Source organism: Cibotium barometz, chromosome 7 (genome assembly GCF_041138505.1).
Source record: "Cibotium barometz isolate CiBa-2024 chromosome 7, ASM4113850v1, whole genome shotgun sequence".
NCBI classification, from domain to species: Eukaryota; Viridiplantae; Streptophyta; class Polypodiopsida; order Cyatheales; family Cibotiaceae; genus Cibotium; species Cibotium barometz.
Window position 1 is genome coordinate 16,506,090 of NC_141052.1, and position 14,831 is coordinate 16,520,920.

Genomic DNA, 14,831 nt, shown 5'->3' on the forward strand with positions numbered 1-14,831 from the left:
CTCTACCCATTTCTAAGTGTTTTCTTTTGCATTCTTTTTGACTGTTTCTCGTACCTTGGCTTGTAAGCACGTAAGCAAATTCAAGGGTATCGTGGAAAATTGCCCGTTTTGTACACTTAAGATGTTAAGAGTTGTATTTTGTGAGACAGGTTGCAACAAGGAAGCAACTCACCTTGGGCAATCTTGGAGTATGTGATTGATGCCACATCATTCACATAGGGGTTGCAAGGTGTCAGTAATTGTGGGCATGGAAGTATTCCAAACTGTGCAATCTGCCACCTTGTGTGCGGTCCATAATAATGGAAGCAATGAAGTGTTTGCTTAACTGCTTCTTAAGCAGTTTCTACCCTTTGAACTGTTTCTTTTTGGTGCACGGGAGATGGAGGTTTTGAGTTAATTGTAGATGAATTGGGACATTGGGATGTGTCGTGTTAACCAAGGATTTTGTAATATATGCAGTACATAAAAATAGGCGCTTTGTATGCACAATGGGGATGGGGATGGTCGTAGTGAACACAAGGCATTTTGTTCATCACTTGGAGAGGCATTAAGGGTGTTTGGTTTTGGAGGAGCTCATCCTCTCCTGGAGATGTCGGTTGTAACTCTTTAAGCATGGCTACATATGTTGAGATATCGAGCTCATCTAGAGAGGCAGTGGAGGACACTGATGACCCACGTGGGGGATAGGCTCCACACTTACACCACTGGCATGGTTGGTGAGATCATGGGTGATATGCAGCCAGTGGGATGACAGGCTGTGTGACAGCCATTCTAGAGATTGGCATGGTTGGTGAGATCATGGGTGATATGCAGCCAGTGGGATGACACGCTGTGTGACAGCCATTCTAGAGATTGGCATAGTTATAGCGCCAGCTCATTTAGTTGGGTTCACACTATAGAGAACCCTAGTATGTATATGGTTGAGTACCTTTTCATATGTGTGTACTCTTATCTTTGTATATGGTGTGTTGAGTGTTGAGTGAAGAAGAAGAAGATTTTCAGCCTCTCACCGTATGTGTTCTCTTTTAAGGTTTTGTGAGTATGTGTGTGTGCTTGCAAGAGCTCAAGCTCTCTTCTCCCCTGCATCTTTTCATGGTATCAGAGCCTGGTTCATGCTAAGGACTGATCTGCAAGCAAGAGAAGCACAGGAAGCGGTACGAGGGTGAGAGCTTCAACTACTCTTTCCTATTTGTGTTGGTGACTACACCCTTGTCGGGAGCTCTACGGGAGGCACCGGCAAACGATCTCTGATTGAGGAGCTTTCTTCGTGGGAGTAAAGCTATAGGGCAACTATACTGTCCTATTGGATAATACTTTTTGTGCCGAAAACGCGTCTTGGGTGCGTCACGACCACCGTTTTTCAGAAAGCATGCGATTTTGAGCACTGCGGGTAAGTCATTGATTCTCTGTCTTTAAGAATTGCAGGAAGACAGATTGGCTGTGCAGACACTGTGTGTGCTGCAAGGAGGTCAAGAGTTGCCATTGGGTGTATGTATGCACATTGAGGTCACTGGTTGTGACATTTGAGTGTACTACAATACCGCTGTAGAAAATACAGCAGTTTGTGCAGGACAAACCAGAGTGTTGTTTCTGGTAAATTTGTGTGTCTGGCAAGATGTCAAATGATAGCATAAACCAAATTGTTGCTAAGAAGCTTGATAAGAACAACTTCCATGCTTGGAGGTTCAGGTTGATGAATTTCCTGATGGGAAAGGGTTATTGGGACTACATAGAGAAGGTGAGCATGAAGAGGCACCAGAGATACGGGAGATCAATTCGACTACTGCAGATGTGAAAGAGTTCAAGGATTGGAACCAAGGAGCAAGAAAAGTTATGTATTGGCTCTCTATCAGTATACAGGACACCATGATTAGGCACATACAGGATGCCAAGTCCCCCAAGGAGGCATGGGACATCTTAGTAAAACTCTATGAAACTAATACCAAGGCACGAAAGATACAGTTGAAGAACGAACTTCATACTGTGGAGAAAAAGAGTATGTCTGTGAATGACTATGCATTGAAGATAAAGGGTATTGTGGAATCCCTTACAGCTATTGGTGTTTCAGTAGATGATGATGATAAGGTGGAAGTCTGTCTACATGGTCTCGGGCCACAATACAAGGCGTTCAAGACGTCCATTCAGACTCAGGAAAACATTTCCAATTTCACAGATTTGGTGTCTATGTTGATTATAGAAGAGAAGAGCTTGGGTGAAGATCAACAGTCTTCACAAAACAAAAACAGTTCAGAGCAACAGGCCTTCTACACAAGTTTAGGAAGAGGACGAGGTAGAGGAGGCCGTGGGCGCGGTCAAGGAGGTGGCCGAACAGGTAATTAGAATTATGGCCAGTAGCAGCAACAACAACAATCCCAGAATTCACAACAACAACAACAACAACAACACGCAGGTGGAAGAGGCCAATTCAGAGGCAAGGGGAGTCAAAGAGGTCGTGGAAATTGGTAAAGGTAGTATAATGATACACATGGATGCTTTTATTATGGTAAGCCTGGACATGTGAAGGTAGATTGTTATAAGAAGAAGGCTGACATGCAAAATGGAAAATTCCAGCAAAACAACTATGCATCCTCGAGCAGAAACAATGAGGATAATGAAAGGTTGTTTGTTATGCATCATGTCGTTAATGCCATGTCTGAAAATGTTGAAGCAGCACATAAAGATTATGTATGGCACGTTGATTCAGGTGCTTCAAACCACATGACAAGTCATGGGGAGTGGTTCAAGGAGATGAAAACGTTGAAAGACCAAGTTTTGTGGAAACAGGGGATGACACTGCTCATCCAATTGCCCATGTTGGAGACGTGCCATTGTCTATGTAGAATGGCAAAGTGAAGTACCTTGTAGATGTAATTCATGTTCCAAATATAACAAAGAATCTAGTTTCAGTTGGCCAGATGATTGAGCAGGGTTTGCAGGTTCGGTTTAACCCTGATGGTTGTTATGTTGAAGACTTTAAGGACAAGTGCAGGTTGGTTGCAAAAGGCAACAGAGTGGGCAGAATGTTTACGTTGAATGTAAACATGCTTGAAGTGAGTGCTGCGATGTTTGCAGGTTCGGTCTGATGGTTGTTATGTTGAAGACTTTAAGGACAAGTGCAGGTTGGTTGCAAAAGGCAACAGAGTGGGCAGAATGTTTACGTTGAATGTAAACATGCCTGAAGTGAGTGCTGCGATGTTTACAAATGGTTCAAGAATTGTTGCAGACACAGACACTTGGCATAAAAGAATTGGACATGTGAATGTGTAGAGAATGAAGTCTATGCAGACTAAAGGAATTGTGATAGGGCTGCCAAAATTTAAAGTTGAAGGTATGCAGAGAATATGTGAAGCATGCCAATTTGGAAAGCAAACAAAGGATGCATTTTCACGTAACAGAAACGTGAGCAGAAATGCACTAGATGTTGTGCATTCAGATGTATGGGGTCCTACGAAGACCATGTCTATGGGAGGCTATAGGTATTATGTGACATTTATTGATGACCACACAAGGAAAGTGTGGGTATACTTCATGAAGGAGAAGGGTGAGGTGTTCACTCACTTTCAGAATTTTAGTATGGTTGAAAAGCAAACAGGGAAATATGTAGAGTGCCTAAGGTCAAATGGAGGGGGAGAGTACTTCTCTAATGAGTTCTCTGAATTTTTTTAAAAAAATGGTATTCGGAGACAGTTTACATGCAGATACACTCCGCAGCAAAATGGAGTTGCTGAGCAGAAAAACAGGCACATTGCTGAGATTTCGCAAGCATTGCTGGAAGAGAAGAATATGCTGCATAGCTATTGGGATGAGGCTGTTTCTATAGCAATTTACATTATGAACAGGACTCCAACTGCAGCCATACATGATGTAACTTCCCAGAGGAGATGTTTACTGGCAGAAAACCTGATTTGTCTCACCTAAAAGTTTTTGGATGCATTGCATATGTGCATGTGCCAAATGAGCTGAGAACTAAGCTGGATCTAAAAGCTGAAAAATGTGTGTTTATTGGATATTCCCTTGAGCAAAAGGGATATAGTTGTTATAACCCTGCTATACGTGAGTTGAGGGTAAGCATGGATGTTTTTGATGAGATGAGCAGCTGGTATGCTGCTGAAAAAGAAGCTGTTGTGGGCTGATGTGAGTGGAAATATGGTTGCACAAAATGTAAGTCAGCAATCACAGTCTTTGAGTGGACCAGGAGAGTCTCATCTAGTGGTTCAGTTGATAGACCATGGAGTGGTAGGCTGCATCATAATACCAGTCCTGCAAATGTGATAAGTACATCACATAAAGGCAAAGAGAAAGTGGTTGAGCCCCTTAATATGCCTGACATTTCTGCAGGGCATTCTCATGTTGATGGAGAGTCTAGTGGCTCAGAGATGAGCCTTGATGAGGAGCTTGGGATCCCAGCTATGAGAACACCTGGTGTAAAGAAGGCTATGGATGCCATGAATGCAAAGCTGCGAAGATCTAGGAGAGTAAAAAATCTTGTGCAGAGGTTTACCTATGATGGTTATGTGGCACATCACTATGCATACATGGCAAAGGTTGTGCAGGTTGTAGAGCCCACATGCATTGGTGAGGCTATTGGAAATGTGTGTTGGGAGAAAGCTATGGATGAGGAGATGGATGCACTATATGGAATAAGACTTGGGATTTAGTGCAATTGCCTGAAGGCAAGAAAGCCATTGGATTCAAGTGGGTGCATAAAGTAAAACATAACAGTGATGGAAGCATAAGCAGGTACAAGGCTAGATTGGTAGCCAAAGGATATGCGCAGACATATGGCATTGATTATGAGGAAAATTTCAGCCCAGTTGCCAAGATGGCAATAGTGAGAGTTGTGATAGCAGTGGCTACGTCAAAGTAATGGTCTTTACATCCAGATGGATGTAAAGAATGCATTCTTGCATGGGGATTTGCAGGAAGAGGTGTATATGTTGCAGCCACCTGGTTATGAGGATGTGAGTCACCCTGAACATGTTTGCAGGTTGAAGAAAGCCTTGTATGGCTTAAAACAAGCACCAAGAGCATGGTATGACAAGATTTCTGAATATCTTGTCACTATTGGCTTTCATGTAGCTAATGCAGATTTCTCGCTGTATGTGAGACACACTGATAGAGGGGTTGTGCTTGTTGTCATCTATGTAGATGACTTGATCATTACGGGGGACCATGATGTAGAGATCTTTGATGTAAAGATCTTGCTTAGACAGAAGTTTGAGATGAAGGATCTGGGGGAGCTCAGATATTTCTTGGGCATTGAGGTGATTAGGTTACCACATGGTATTGGATTACTGCAGAGACAGTATGGCTTGGACATGTTGTCCAAGTATGGTATGACAGTCTATAAGTCTATCTCAGTGCCATTGGATCAGAATGGCAAGTTGAGTACAGATTCAAGAGAGATTTTGGAGGCTCCTACTATGTATGATTTTGGAGGCTCCTACTATGTATAGGCGCATAGTAGGAAGCTTGATCTACATGACGATCACCAAGCCAGATTTGAGCTATGCTGTTAAGTTGGTGAGTCAGTTTATGCAGGTTCCTTGGAAGCTGCATTTGGATGCATTGAGACGCATATTGAGGTATGTGAGGTCTACTTTGCATTGTGGACTATTTTATGAAACTGGGACATAGATATGTGTACATGGATACATAGATGCATTTGGATGCATTTGGATGCATTTAGGTGCATTGAGACGCATATTGAGGTATGTGAGGTCTACTTTGCATTGTGGACTATTTTATGAAACTGGGACAGAGATATGTGTACATGGATACACAGATGCTGATTGGGCTGGTAGTATCTCAGATAGAAGATCTACTAGTGGCTTCATGTTTTCTTTGGGGGAGTGCTGCTGTGACTTGGAGCAGCAAGAAGCAGCCTATGGTTACTCTATCCAGAGGTAGTATCTCAGATAGAAGATCTACTAGTGGCTTCATGTTTTCTTTGGGGAGTGCTGCTGTGACTTGGAGCAGCAAGAAGCAGCCTATGGTTACTCTATCCAGAGGTTCTGCTATGGGTGGCAGCATGTGAGGTAGCTTGGTTGAGAAAGCTACTTGCAGATTTGGTTCTATCAGTGGATAGACAAGTTGTCATTTTCTGTGACAACATCAGCAGTATACAGTTGGCTAAGAACCTAGTTTTTCATGCTTGCACAAAGCATATGGAGGTCCACTACCATTTTGTCAGAGAGAAGGTTTTGGCAGGAGACGTTGACCTTGTTTATGTCAGCACCACACACAGGATCAGGTCGCTGATATCTTCACCAAAGCATTAGGTACAGAGAAAGATTCAGGGCTTCACTTGGTGTACATGAGATGGAGTTGAGCTCGAGGGGGAGTGTTGAGATATCGAGCTCATCTAGAGAGACGGTGGACACTGATGACCCGGGGGATAGGCCCCACACTTACACCACTGGCATGGTTGGTGAGATCATGGGTGATATGCGACCAGTGGGATGACAGGATGTGTGACAGCCATTCTAGAGACTGGCATAGTTATAGCACCAGCTCATTAAGTTGGGTTCACACTATAGAGAACCCTAGTATGTATATGGTTGAGTACCTTTTCATATGTGTGTACTCTTATCTTTGTATATGGTGTGTTGAGTGTTGAGTGAAGAAGAAGAAGATTTTCAGCATCTCACCGTGTGTGTTCTCTTTTAGGGTTTTGTGAGTGTGTGTGTGCTTGCAATGGCTCAAGCTCTCTTCTCCCCTGCATCTTTTCAGCATAGAATTCAGAGAATGACAATTGCGAGATCAATTTTTCTTTAGCCAATGCTTCACTTGGTTTAGATGAGGAACATCTCGTATCATGATAATCTTCCATCATGTTATCATCTAAACATATTGCTTCTTTACAACATTGATCAAATGTTTCCGAGTCGGATACAATGATTAAGTTGTGTAAGCTGTTATTCTTTAAGCCCATCATGAAACATGTCTTCAATTGAGAATCGTTTAATTTTTCCCATGCCTTATATCATGAGTCCAAGAGTTTTATCCGAAGGATAAAGTCTCTAATGGTTTCATTTGGTTTACGCTCAATTAAATAGAGTTCTCTTGCTGCACTCTACCGATCACCTTGTCTTGAGAAGCTGTGCATAAAGGATGTTCTCAAAGTCTTGAAGCTTGTTTTGATCACAACAGGCAAGTTCAACACATGTACTGAAAAGATGCAGGGGAAGAGAGCTTGAGCTCTTGCAAGCACACACACACACACTCTCACAAAACCCTAATAGAGAACACACAAGGTGAGAGGCTGAAAATCTTCTTCTTCTTCACTCAGCACTCAACACACCATATACAAAGATAAGAGTACACATAATATGAAAGGTACTCAACCAATACATACAAGGGTTCTCTATAGTGTGAACCCAACTAAATGAGCTGGCGCTATAACTATGCCAGTCTCTAGAATGGCTGTCACACACCCTGTCATCCCACTGGTCGCATATCACCCAAGATCTCACTGTCATACCATACTTGGACAACATGTCCAAGCCATACTGTCTCTGCAGTAATCCAATACCATGTGGTGACCTAATCACTTCAATGCCCAAGAAATATCTGAGCTCCCCCAGATCCTTCATCTCGAACTTCTGTCTAAGCAAGATCTTTACATCAAAAGATCTCTGCATCATGGTCCCTCGTAATGATCAAGTCATCTACATAGATGACAACAAGCACAACCCCTCTATCACCATGTCTCACATACAGCGAGAAATCTGCATTGGCTACATGAAAGCCAATAGTGACAATATATTCAGAAATCTTGTCAGACCATGCTCTTGGTGCTTGTTTTAAGCCATACAAGGCTTTCTTCAACCTGCAAACATGCTCGGGGTGACTCACATCCTCATAATACCAGGTGGTTGCAACATATACACCTCTTCCTGCAAATCCCCATGCAAGAATGCATTTTTTACATCCTCATAATACCAGGTGGCTGCAACATATACACCTCTTCCTGCAAATCCCCATGCAAGAATGCATTTTTTACATCCATCTGATGTAAAGACCATTGCTTTGACGCAGCCACTGCTATCACAACTCTCACTGTTGCCATCTTGGCAACTGGGCTGAAAGTTTCCTCATAATAAATGCCCTATGTTTGTGCATATCCTTTGGCTACCAATCTAGCCTTGTACTTATTTATGCTTCCATCACTGTTATGTTTTACTTTATACACCCACTTGCATCCCCCAATGGCTTTCTTGCCTTCAGGCAATTGCACTAAATCCCAAGTCTCATTTCCATATAGTGCATCCATCTCCTCATCCATAGCTTTCTCCCAACACACATTTCCAACAGCCTCATCAATGCATGTGGGCTCTACAACCTGCACAACCTTTGCCATATATGCATAGTGATGTGCCACATAACCATAATAGGTAAACCTCTGCACATGGTTTTTCACTCTCCCAGATCTTCACAGCTTTTCATTCATGGCTTCCATAGCCTTCTTTACACCAGGTGTTCTCATAGCTGGGATCCCAAGCTCCTCATCAAGGCTCATATCTGAGCCACTAGACTCTCCATCAACATGAGAATGCCTTGCAGAAATGTCAGGCATACCAAGGGGCTCAACCACTTTCTCTTTTCCTTTATGTGATGTACTAATCACATTTGTAGGGCTGGTATTATGATGCAGCCTGCCACTCCATGGTCCATCAATAGACCCACTAGATGAGGACTCTCCTGGTCCACTCAAAGACTGTGATTGCTGCTGACCTGCATTCTGTGCAACCACACTTTCACTCACATCAGCCCCAACAGCTTCTTTTTCAGTAGCATACCAGCTGCTCATCTCATCAAAGACAACATCCCTGATTACCCTCAACTCACGTGTAGTAGGGTCGTGTAGCAGGGTTATAAACTTGTATCCCTTTTGCTCAAGGGAATATCCAATAAACACACATTTTTCAGCTTTTGGATCCAGCTTAGTTCTCAGCTCATCTGGCACATGCACATATGCAATGCATCCAAAAACTTTCAGATGAGACAAATCAGGTTTTATGCCAGTAAACCTCTCCTCTGGAGTTACATCACAGTTGGAGTCCTATTCATGATGTATACTGCTGTTGAAACAGCCTCAGCCCAATAGCTATACGGCATATTCTTCTCTTCCATCAATGCTCGCGTAATCTCAGCAATGTGCCTGTTTTTTCGCTCAGCAACTCCATTTTGCTGCGGAGTGTATCTGCATGTAAACTGTCTCTGAATACCATTCTTCAAAAATTTAGAGAACTCATTGGAGAAGTACTCTCTCCCTCCATCTGACCTTAGGCACTTTACATATTTCCCTGTTTGCTTTTCAACCAAAACTCTGAAATTCTGAAAGTGAGTGAACACCTCACTCTTCTCCTTCATGAAATATACCCACACTTTCCTTGTGTGGTCATCAATAAATGTCACATAATACCTGTAGCCTCCCATAGACATGGTCTTCGTAGGACCCCATACATCTGAATGCACAACATCTAGTGCATTTCTGCTCACATATCTGTTTCGTGGAAATACATGCTTTGTTTGTTTTCCAAATTGGCATGCTTCACATATTGTCTGCATACCTTCCACTTTAAACTTTGGCAGCCCTGTCACAATTCCTTTAGTCTGCATAGACTTCATTCTCTGCACATTCACATGTCCAATTCTTTTATGCCAATTGTCTGTGTCTGCAACAATTCCTGAACCATTTGCAAACATCGCAGCACTCATTTCAGGCATGTCTACATTCAACGTAAACATTCTGCCCACTCTATTGCCTTTTGCAACCAACCTGCACTTGTCTTTAAAGTCTTCAACATAACAACCATCAGGGTTAAACCGAACCTGCAAACCCTGCTCAATCATCTGGCCAACTGAAGCCAGATTCTTTGTTATGTTCGGAACGTGAAGTACATCTGCAAGGTACTTCACTTTGCCATCCTGCATAGACAATGGCACATCTCCAACATGGGCAATTGGATGAGCAGTGTCATCCCCTGTTTCCACAAAACCTGGTCTTTCAAGGATTTTCATCTCCTTGAACCACTCCCCATGACTTGTCATGTGGTTCGAAGCACCTGAATCCACATACCATACATCATCTTTTTGTGTTGCTTCAACATTTTCAGACATGGCATTCACGACATGCTGCATAACAAACAACCTTTCATTATCCTCATTGTTTCTGCTTGAGAATGCATAGTTGTTCTACTGCTTTTTCCCATTTTGCATGTCAGCCTGCTTCTTATAACATTCTGTCTGCACATGTCCAGGCTTACCACAATAAAAGCATTCACGTGCATCATTATATTGCCTTTGCCAATTTCCATTTCCTCTTTGACTCCCCCTGCCTCTGAATTTGCCTCTTCCACCTGTGTGTTGTTGATGTTGTTGTTGTGTATTCTGGGACTGTTGTTGTTCCTGTTCCTTACTGACCATAATTCTGATTACCTGTTCGGCCACCTCCTTGACCGCGTCCACGGCCTCCTCTACCTCGTCCTCTACCTGAACTTGTGTAGAAGGCCTGTTGCTTTGAACTGTTTTTGTATTGTGAAGACTGTTGGTCTTCACCCAAGCTCTTCTCTTCTATAATCAGCATAGACACCAAATCTGTAAAGTTGGGAATGTTTTTTCGAGTCTGAATAGACATCTTAAACGCCTTGTATTGTGGCCCAAGACCACGTAGACAGACTTCCATCTTATCATCATCATCTACTGACACACCAATAGATGCAAGGGATTCCACAATACCCTTTATCTTCAATGCATAGTCATTCATAGACATGCTCTTTTCCCCATAGTATGAAGTTCATTCTTCAACTGTATCTTACGTGCCTTGGTATTGTTTCATAGAGTTTTACCAAGGTGTCCCACGCCTCCTTGGGAGACTTCGCATCCTGAATGTGCCCAATTATGGTGTCCTGTATACTAATGGAGAGCCAACACATAACTTTCCTTGCTCCTTGGTTCCAGTCTTTAAACTCTTTCACATCTACAGCAGTTGGATTTATGTCCCCGGTATCTCCGGTGCCTCTTCATGCTCACCTTCTATGTAGTCCCAATAGCCTTTTCCCTTCAAGAAATTCGTCAACCTGAACCTCCAAGCATGGAAGTTGTTCTTATCAAGCTTCTCAGCCACAATCTAGGTTATGCCATCATTTGACATCTTGCCAGACACAAATTTACCAGAAATAGCACTCTGGTTTGTCCTGCACAAACTGCTGTATTTTCTGCAGGGTACTGTAGTACTCTCAAATGTCACAACCAGTGACTTCAATATGCATACATACACCCAATGGCACTGTTGACCTCATTGCAGCACACACTGTCTGCACAGCCAATCTGTCTTCCTGCAGTTCTTAAAACAGAGTGCTGCAGAGAATCGATGACTTACCCGCAGTGCTCGGAATCGCCTACTTTCTGAAAACGGAGGTCTAGACGCGCCCGTAACGCATTTTTGGCCCGAAAAATGTTGTCCAGTAGGATTGTATAGTTGCCCTATAGCTTTAATCCCGCGAAGAAAGCTCCTCAATCAGAGATCATTTGTCGGTGCCTCCCGTAGAGCTCCCGACAAGGGTGTAGTCACCAACACAAATAGGGAAGAGTAGTTGAAGATCTTACCCTAGTACCGTTTCCTGTGGTTCTCTTGCTTGCAGCTGAGCCCTTAGCAGCACGAACCAGGCTCTGATACCATGAAAAGATGTAGGGGGAAGAGAGCTTGAGCTCTTGCAAGCACACACACACTCACAAAACCCTAATAGAGAACACACAAGTTGAGAGGCTGAAAATCTTCTTCTTCACTCAACACTCAACACACCATATACAAAGATAAGAGTACACATAATATGAAAGGTACTCAACCAATACATACAAGGGTTCTCTATAGTGTGAACCCAACTAAATGAGCTGGCGCTATAACTATGCGAGTCTCTAGAATGGCTGTCATACAGCGTGTCATCCCACTGGCCGCATATCACCCAAGATCTCACCAACTATGCCAGTGGTGTAAGTGTGGGGCCTATCCCCCAAGCGCTCAGTGTCCACCGCCTCACTAGATGAGCTCGATATCTCAACATGTACCTTGGTGGGGCAGTTTGGTTTTCCAAAGGCTTCTTATCTTTGTTCAAACATTTGTTTTTGAATTGAACAGGAGTCAGTTGTTCCATCGTATTTGCCCATGATATTGGAGATCTGTACGGCCGTGTTTTTTGTATGGGTCACTTAGGCCGTGAGTGAGTGCTCTTGTGGGTGGGAAGGGACTCACTTAGTCCTTGGGAAACCCCCCTTCCTAGATTAGTTAGTATATCTAGGGTATGAGCATCTAGGGGTTGAAGAGGGTTGATACCTATAGGATTTGTGGGAACGTTAGCTTGTTTTGGGATTGAAGTGACATGGGGTATAAATCCCGATGACACGCTTGTTGTTGGCATGGCAATTTGTATTGGGAGTTGCAGCTGGGGCGTGGATCTTAATGGATCGAAGATGTCAGCCATTGGGTTTAGTGAGGGTGCTGGCCCACATAGTCCCTCTATGGTTGCCATGTCTTGACGATGCTGCCAATCTCCTTTACTGAGCAAGCACATTTTTTTTCTGCTTTTTAGGTTTTCTTACATCTTGTACAACCTCAAGAGGCTCTTCGTTGGGTCAAATGAATGTCTGTTTACCCTAATTAGCTTAGGCGTTACACGCACGTGAACGACCTCTTAGAGATATTTTTTTCGAAAAAAGTACATGCTAGTAGCATCCCAGATGGAAGAGGAGATCTCAAAACCTATTATCCATTATTGTTTGAAGATGAGATTTTATTTTCCTGAGAAGATTTTTCCTTTTTTGCAGCCCATTTTTTGAAGGGGTTCTAAAAGGAATTTGGAAAAACTCTATGTGAGAGTTATAGTATTTTTGGATTACTACAACTATCTCTCTGAGTTTTTCATGATTTTGTCGTTTAGACCTTCAAAAAGTAGAATGAATATGGTTTGCAATCATTTTCACGCTGTTTTGGGCTATTTTTAGTGTTTTAAGGATTGTTTTTTGCCTCGATTTTCAGGTCGAATTTTGAGGCTACTAGTCGGAGGACAAAATGAAAGATTTTACCCTCGGACGGTCAAGACCAATTTTGAAGAGCTCAATGCCGGCTTTTCGATGAGCACTAGAGCGCATTTATTGGGTTCACGGTTTAGGAGATACGAGTCTCCAAACATGGCCTTTTTTTAAACCCGACGGACCCCCTTTCATGATGTGAAAGTTCGACTGTTTCATGGCACGAAAGTTCAGGTGTTTCACAGTGTGAGTTCAAGTACGATTTTTTTTTTGGTGGAAAATTTTCACGGCGTGAAAGTGTGATTGTTTCACGGCTTGAAAGTTCAGGTGTTTCACGATGTGAAAGTTCAAGTACGATTTTTTTTGGGGCGGGAAACTTTCACGCCATGAAAGTTTAGGTACGATGATTTGTTTTTTTTTTTGGCAGGCAACTTTCACGGCGTGAAAGTTTCTCTTTTACGGCGTGAAAGTTTAAGTGTTTCGTGGCATGAAAGTTCACGTATACGATTTTTTTTTTTGGCATGAACCCCTAGGCCATGAAACCTTAAAGCGTGAAAGTTCAGGTGCGGGGCTTAAGACGTGAAAGTTCTAAGATGTGAAAGTCTTAAGATGTGAAACACGTGGCTCATGCGGATTTTTTTTTGGTGGAGTCTAGAGAGAAATTCAAATTTCCTTGTTTAGGGGAATATTTTTTGAATTTTTAATTCAAAGAGATATGGGCATTTTTCCAAAAAGGTAAGTGGGAATAAAAAAAGTCAACCTTTTTATGACACCCCCTTACACCCTTCATAAATGTCTCCCAAAATGGACAATTTGACAACTCATTGGCATCTTCTCATTCAATGCTCATTAGCCATAAATGAGTTATGTAAAAAAGTATTTAGGAATTGATCAAAGATTAATTCTTCCACTAATCCTTCCCCCTTTTAGACAAATCAAGGGCTCTAATTAACTACTAATCACTAATTTATTCACACCATTGAGCACATCATTGGATAGAGCATGGAATTTCTAAGCTTGTGCATCAACTAATGTGTAAATTAATGTATAACTAGAGATTAATTAAACTCTTAATTAATATCTCTTCTCTTTATGCAAAATTAAGCAAAAGATAAGGAAATTAATCTAATTGATGAAGAAATTGATGCAATTAGGTGTTTTGATGCATCTAATTTCAACCTCTTACGTGTTTTGATGCATCTAATTTCAACCTCTTACGTGATCAAATTAAACCCCAAAGAACACATTTTCTAATATTTTTGCCTCTTGAATTGGATTAATCATCCTTAATGACAAAAACCAATTGATTAAGGAAGATTAGTCGATTTCAAGGGTTTTTTTTAATGGTTTGAGAAATTTTTTAAAGGATTAAGCTACTCCTAATGCTTGCAACACTTGAATGCATACAAATCAAATAAAAAACACACAATTGAAGTAAAAATTAATAATTCTAGTTCTATGTTTAACTCTAAAGAGAGCTAAAAATCACTTAAAATTGCATTGTTTGATGTAATAGATGTAAACTAAGCATAGCACACTCTATGTGTAAGCCCTAGGAACATTAAAAACCATATTAAAAACAACAAAATCATAATTTAAACTAAAAATTAAACATAAAGAGAGCTATTTCTTACAAAATCACACACAAATCTCCATTAAATCCACATCTTTTTCAGGGAAAACCATTAATAAAGACAATGGGCAATGCGTAGATTAGAGAAAAACGATGGAAACAACCAAGGGATGACTCCCTAGCAACGATGCCAAAAATGTTATGGCTTACCCTAACCCTCCTTGAA